This window comes from Megascapheus bottae, chromosome 19 (genome assembly GCF_031878675.1).
Source record: "Megascapheus bottae isolate mThoBot1 chromosome 19, mThoBot2.hap1, whole genome shotgun sequence".
Classification (NCBI taxonomy): Eukaryota; Metazoa; Chordata; class Mammalia; order Rodentia; family Geomyidae; genus Megascapheus; species Megascapheus bottae.
Genome location: NC_143527.1, coordinates 38,182,854 through 38,190,550, shown reverse-complemented (window position 1 = coordinate 38,190,550; position 7,697 = coordinate 38,182,854).

Below are 7,697 nucleotides of genomic sequence, written 5' to 3'. Positions count from 1 at the left end.
GCTAATTGGAGAGAAAAGGGAGTATTTCAGAAAATATTTCACAAACCTGGTGGTGGAAATGATTGTCCTATTGTTTGGTAGTATGGATGTTCCTCAAGGGAGAAGCCGAAATGCACACAGGGGAGGGGAATCTGGATTCCTGTCAAGGCCTCTTGGGGTATCTAGAATGGGATTTTCAGTCTAGACAAACGTATCAATTCAGGAAGATGTCTGTAGGCAGCTAATGAAAATTATACCTGTCCAGTCACATTTCACAGGAGAGCATATAGATCAAATCCCTTTCATCCAGGTTGTACTGAACTGGCTTTCCTGAATCAGCCTTGATCCTTCATCCTCTACTTCCTCACCCCACCTCCAGTCCAGTGTAGTGGTCATGCTCAAAAACCATCCACAGTTCCCTTAGAAAGACAGCCCTCCAGTGTGGAGAGGAGCAAAAGTACTGTCTCCACACCATGGCCTTGAGATGGTAAGGGAAAGATAGTGCTTTGTAATAAAGTGGTAATAAAAAAAAAAAAAACAGATGATACTGTGAAGGAGGAGGGTGATTTAGCAAGACTTGTTTATTCAGATTTCTATTGCCTCTAGGTATAAATTAGCCTTCTGGTATGAGAGATTTAGGATTTATTTTCAGGAAAATGAGGTCAGAGAACTCTTTAGTTCTCTAGTTCTCCTAGAAGAAAAAGGTAAGAACCAGGGAGAATGGCTTTCTGTTTGTGCCTCTTGCTTAATTTCCTTCTCTATAAAATATGCAGTATGTCAATATTGGTGCTGTGCACTGACTCCCTGCTGTGTGTTACATTGTACTGGTGAGAGGGCTGTCTTCATTCCAGGTGACTGTGTCTCTGGTACTTTGAGACTGTTGTAATCTGAGCTCAAAGAACCAGTTGATAGAATGGGGGACACGGGGGTCTGGACTCATTTGAGATTGTTCTAGGTATGTTGAGCTGATTACCCCAGTAGAGGCTCAGTGCTGAGTGTGCAATGAGCCACAGGGTCTATCAAAAGACCTGGGTGCTTAGGATGGGGCTTATTTTTTCCTTGGGCAGGATTGTCTTGCACACTGCAGGGCGCCTGTGTGAGTACTGAAAGTCTGGTTTCATAATGACCAGCATGGCTGCAGTAGCCATTCAGTACCTACCAAGCAACCACAAAGCCCTGGGTTCCAGCCTCAGTATTGCATTTAAAACAAAACAAAACAAAACAAAACTGGATGCTGGTTCATTCCTGTAATTCTAGCTGCTCAGGAGACTGAGATCCAAGGATCACACTTGGATGCCAGCCTGGGCAGAAAAGTCCATGAGACTCTTACCTCCAATTAACCACAAAAAGCTAGAGATAGAGGGATCACTCGAGTGATAGAGTACCAGCCAGGAGTGAAAAAGCTAAGCAAGAGCATCCAGGCCTTGAATTCCAGCCCCCAAATCAGCACAAAACAAACTGGCTGCCAATAAAGGTTAGGTAGAACGAATGATCCTCAGATACTTGTATTCAACAAGCATTTTGTCACAGAGCTTTCCATGTTGCCCCAACAAAGAGCAATTCAGGCAAGGTCCTTATCTCCTTGGAACTGAAATCCTAGCACACAGTCGAAACTTTCTAAATAAGAGATCTGCAGGTGGGCAGGGGGTGTGGCTGGTTGGGAGATCGTGAAACCCTGGGTTCAGTCTCCAGCACCATCCAAACTGACAAGTGCTTCTGTGCAAGGAAGCTAGTGGCTACATAAGAGTCCATTGAGAAGGTCACCTGAATACTGGCAACACTTCAAGAATGCTTTGTGAAGAAGCTGAAAATAAAGACAAAAATATATAATGGTTAGTTTTGTATACATGAACAGTTCTGGGGGACCTAAAGGTTCCTTTCATTCAGAGGTATATTTCTTTTTCTCTTTCTGTCTTTTCTTCTTGTTTTGTTTTTTTTCTTGGGACTCAATTATTAAGAGATATATATTGGTAATACATAGGAAACTTAAAATTTGCTAATACTGGGGCTGGGAGTTTGGCCTAGTAGTAGAGTGCTTGCCTAGCATACACAAAGACCAGGTTCGATTCCTCAGTGCCACATACATAGAAAAGCTGGAAATGGTGCTGTGGCTTAATTGGTAGAATGGTAGCCTTGAGGAAAGCCCAAGGACAGTGCTCAGGCCCTGAGTTCAAGCCCATGACTAGCCAAAACAATTGCTAATATTTTCAGCTTACATTGGAAAGTCAGAAAAAAAACCCATGTGAATCATTTTCAGTTTTCTTTCAATGTCAAATAAACAAAAAATATTTCAAGACAATTTATCTAGAAAAAGTCTTTCTTTGTACAACAAATTCTCAGAAGGGATGGTAAAAGTTGATAAAGGAGCATACATAATGGCATCTACCTATGGTCCCAGCTTTTGAGAGGCTGAAGCAGAAAGGTTGTTTGAACCTAGGAATTTGAGACCTACTTGCATAACACTGTGAGATCTCATCCTCAAAACAAGAAATCAAACCAAGCCAAAACAAATCAGGTAAAGGAGAGTTAGGAAATGGTTGTTTTTTTAACAATGACTCAGGTACCAATTTTTTTATTATTATGGTTACTATTTATTGATGTTTATGAGCCACACATAAAACATTAAGTGGGGCACCAGAGGCTTATTTTCTGCCCTAACATGAAGTGTATGGTTGAATAGGTGCTGTTTATTGGAGACCATCAAAGGAATATGCTCTGGTTAGGATTTAAAGAAAGTTTCATCTTTTCCATTCATTCCATTCAGTTATTCTGTATGGCACACACCTGTACTCTCAGCACTCAGGAGACTGAGGCAGGAGGATGGAGAATTCAAGGCCAGTCTGGGCCTCTTTGAGGAATGAGGAAGGAGAGGGCAGAAAGAAAAAAGCACATTTGCAGTTAACAGGACATAAGTGATTTTACATTTGTTTAATGCATCATAGAATAGGTACATTTATTTAGGAGGAATTTTCACTTTCATTCAGTTTGACTAGCAATAAAAATTGCCATTCCACACAAGTAAATGAACAGTATGTTACAATATCTGACTGACATTATCTCCTACAACCATTTTTACTGTGTTAATCTGTCTTGAGTGCGAGAATTTGCAGTGCTCAGCTGAAGAGGTACTTCTTACTGGATCTGGGATGTATTCAGTCTTCTTGCCTTTAAATCAAAGTAGCAATAATAAAATACCAGTGAATTATTTATAGTTTTTTTGCCCTGGAGTAATATCAGAATAGGATAAATGCTCTTGCCTTATGGAAAAATGAATATATAGCAAAATAATGGAAGATACACCTGTATGGATATTTAAATTGTTATTAGCCCATGTTAATTATATAAAATAATGGACTTTGTGACATTTTCATGCATACACATGACATACTTTTATTGTATCACTTTCCATTTCTTTCTCTTACCCTCCCCACCCCCTTTTCTGGTTCTTTTTATCTTTAGTAGTATCCCTTCTGAGGCAAAGCTGGTTCAACATATGCAAATCAATTAATATAATTCAACACATCAACAGGAGCAAGGACAAAAATCACATGATTGTCTCAATAGATGTAGAAAAGACATTTGACAAGATCCAACACCCCTTTATGTTAAAAGCTCTGGAGAAACTAGGAATCCATGGAACATTCCTCAGTATAATAAAGGCTGTGAATGACAAACCCACAGCTAGTATTATACTTAATGGCAAAAAGCTAAAGCCATTCCCTCTAAAATCAGGAACGAGACAAGGATGCCCACTCTCTCCACTCCTCTTTAACATAGTATTAGAATTCCTAGCCAGTGCAATAAGGCAAGAAGCAAGCATAAAGGGGATCCAAATAGGGAAAGAGGAAGTAAAACTTTCCCTCTTTGCAGATGACATGATTCTGTATTTAAAGAATCCTTTACACTCCACTCCCAAGCTCCTTGAGCTAATTCAAAACTTTGGAAGGGTAGCAGGATATAAAATTAACCCTCAAAAATCAACTGCCTTCCTCTATGCCAACAGTGAGAGGAATGAGGCAACAATCAGGAAAGCAACTCCTTTTGCAATAGCCTCAAAGAAAATAACGTACCTAGGAATTATCTTAACTGAGAATGTAAAGGACCTTTTTTGATGAAAACTTTAAAACCCTGAAAAAGGAAATTAAAGCAGAACTGAGGAAATGGAAAAACCTCCCATGCTCCTGGATTGGAAGAATCAACATTGTGAAAATGACAATCTTGCAAAGAGCTATCTACAAATTCAATGCAATACCCATCAATATTCCAATGGCATTCTTTAAAGAAATAGAAGAGGCAATCCAAAATTTCATATGGAATAATAAAAGACCCCATATAGCAAAACACTTCTTAGCAGAAAGAACAGCACAGGAGGAATTTCAGTACCAAACTTTAGACTCTATTACAGAGCTATAGTGAACAAAACAGCTTGGTACTGGCACAAGAACATGCCTGAAGACCAATCGAATAAACTGAGGACCCAGATATTAACCCACAGACCTATGGCCACCTAATCTTTGACAAGGGAGCCAAAAAAATAGAATGGAAGAAAGATAGCCTCTTCAACAAGTTGTGCTGGCAGAACTGGTTAAGCACCTGCAGAAAACTAAAGTTAGATGATTCTTTGTCACCTTGCACTAGAATTAACTCCAAATGGATCAAAGACCTCGAGGTAAAAGCCAACACACTGAAAACTTTACAAGAAGGAATAGGAGATACACTAGGCTTCCTTGGCACAGGTCGAAACTTTCTTAATAAGGACCAAGAATCACAACAAATCAGAGAAAGGCTGGATAAGTGGGACTGCATTAAACTGCAGAGCTTTTGTATGGCAAAGGACATAGCTAGTAAATTAGGAAGCCTACAGAATGGGAGAAGATCTTCACCAACCATACAACGGACAAAGGCCTCATATCTAAAATATATCAACAGCTTAAAAAATTGAATCACTCCAAAACTAATCTCCAAAGTAACAACCATCCCATTAAAAGATGGGCCAAAGACTTAAAGTGAGTCTTCTCTGAAGAAGAAACAAAAATGGCCTAGAGATACATGAAGAAATGCTTAACATCTCTGGTCATAAAAGAAATGCAAATCAAAACAACACTAAGATCCCACCTCACTCCAGTTAGAATGGCCAGGGATCAAGAAATCTAATAACAACAGATGCTGGAGGGGATGTGGCCAGGAGGGATCATTACTACACTGTTGGTGGGAGTGCAAACTCGTTCAACCACTATGGAAAGCGGTATGGCAGTTCCTCAAAAGCCTAAACATAGAGCTCCCCTATGATCCAGCAATCCTACTACTTGGCATTTACCCAATCATCCAGAAACAAGGACATACTAAATCCACTAGCACAACAATGTTCATTGCAGCACTATTTACCATAGCAAAGGTATGGAACCAACCTAGATGTCCCTCAGTTGATGAGTGGATCAACAAGATGTGGTATTTGTACACAATGGAATTCTATGCTGCTGTCAGAAAGAATGACATCCCTCCATTTGTTAGGAAATAGAAAGACTTAGAAAAAATCATATTAAGTGAAGTAAGCCAGACTCAAAGGAACTTAGGCTCAATGGTTTCCCTCATTTGTCGTAATCAGTAGAAACCTTGGGCCCTCCTAGCAGAGATTTGCAATAGAGCAAAACCTAGATACATAAGGCCTTATAGTATGACGCTAAATGAAAGGACCTCTAGGATATAGAAACAAAAGCCATATAATGAGTGATTGTTGTCCTTAAGGTACTATGTTATCTCTCATCTGTTTTGCTGTGCCTTGGTTATCTCATATTGTTACAGTATCTCACTTTGTTTTTTTTTTTTTTGCCAGTCCTGGGCTTGAGCTCAGGTCTGAGCACTGTCCTTGGACTTTCTCAAGGCTAGAACTCTTACCACTTGAGCTTCAGCACCATTTCTGGCTTTTTTTTTCTATGTATGTGGTACCGAGGAATCGAACCCCGGGTCTTCATGCATGCTAGGCAAACACTTTAACCACTAGGCCAAACTCCCGGTCCAGTATCTCACTTTGTTATCTGATATATTGGATATATTTGTATTTGGTTATTTGAAATTGGATAGGGAAGAGGGGAAAACAAGATGAGGGGTGGGGATGGGGGTGAGGGAAATGGGGACCAAGACATGAGAAAGGGTATCAATGTATGTGAATTAATGCACCTTCTATCTGGCAAAAATCATGTAACCCTTCTATTAATTACAATGAAAAATATATGAAAAAAATAGTATCCCTTCTGACTTTCATGACTCCTTCTGACTTTCATGACATTTTCCTCTTTCTTTTCTAGACTCATATATATTACATTCTTTTTTCTTTTCTTGAATTTAGGTCCACATGCTCTCACTTGGCTTTTTGCTCACAGTTGGTACTCTACCACTTGAGCCACATGTACCTCTACTTTCTGGGTTTTTGCTGGTAAATTGGTTTGTCTGTCTGGACTGACTTTGAATTCTGATTCTTACATCTCAGACTCCTGAATAGCTGGGATGAACAAATGTGAATCACCAACACCTGGCTAATATATGGACATTCTTAACATCATTGTTTGAAGAAAGATTCAGAGTTTTGTTAATCTTTGGAAACTATCAAATGTTCCCTGGGCTTGTAGTTCAATGAAAGAGTATGTGTTGAGCATGCAGAAGGTCTGTGTTCAACTCCAGCATGAGACAACAATAGATCAAACAAACAAAAGGTGAACCCTTCTTCTGCTGTGAAAGTGCGTCTTCTGCAGCCTTTGTTCAATAAGTTTCTGTTAGTCATAACCTATTACCTTATTCTATAATTTCTTCTTTACTTGCATATTCCAAAGTTTGAGTTCAGGGCCTTATGCTTGCTTGGTTATAGCTGATGCTCTATTACTTGAGCCATGCCTCCAGCTCTGCATTTTGCTGGCCTTTTTTTCTTTTGCCAGTACTGGGGCTTAAACTCAGGGCCTACATTGAGCCATAGCTCCACTTCCATCTATTTTGGAGGTAGTTTATTGGAGATAAGAATCTCAAAAGTTTCCTGCCCAGGCTCACTTTGAACCATGATCCTCAGATCTCAGCCTCCTGAATAGCTAAGATTACAGGCATGAGCCACAGGCACCCAGCAATTTTTTAAAGGTTTTTTTAAATAACAGTGTTGGTAAGAACCTATCAACTAAAGCTTTTTAAATGTGCAGGATGTTTTAGACATTGTGTCACACCTTGTAACCGTTGTCCCAGAGGAAGTTTGGAGTAGAAAAGTATAACACATCAGAAACCAGACCACCAGTCAGGACCACCAGGCAGTTGGCATGCTAGATTACTGGAGAATTCTAGAACTTAACAAATATTTGCAAATGCAGGTGCTGATTCTTTTCTACCATCTTTTCTCTTCTGTTTTTTCTTTAGTTTCTATTTGATCTTTGGCAGGTATGAAATCCTGGTTCACTGTTCTAAATGGAATCAACAAGATGTGGTATTTATACACAGTGGAGTTCTGTGCTGCTGTCAGAAAGAATGACATCCCTCCATTTGTAAGGAAATGGAAAGACTTGGAAAGAATCATATTAAGTGAAGTAAGCCAGACTCAAAGGAACATAGGCTCAGTGGTTTCCCTCATTTGTCATAATCAGTAAAAACCTTGGGCTCTCCTAGCAGAGCTTTGCAGTAGAGCAAAACCTAGATACATAAGGCCATATAGTATGATGCTAAATGAAAGGACCTTTAGGATATAG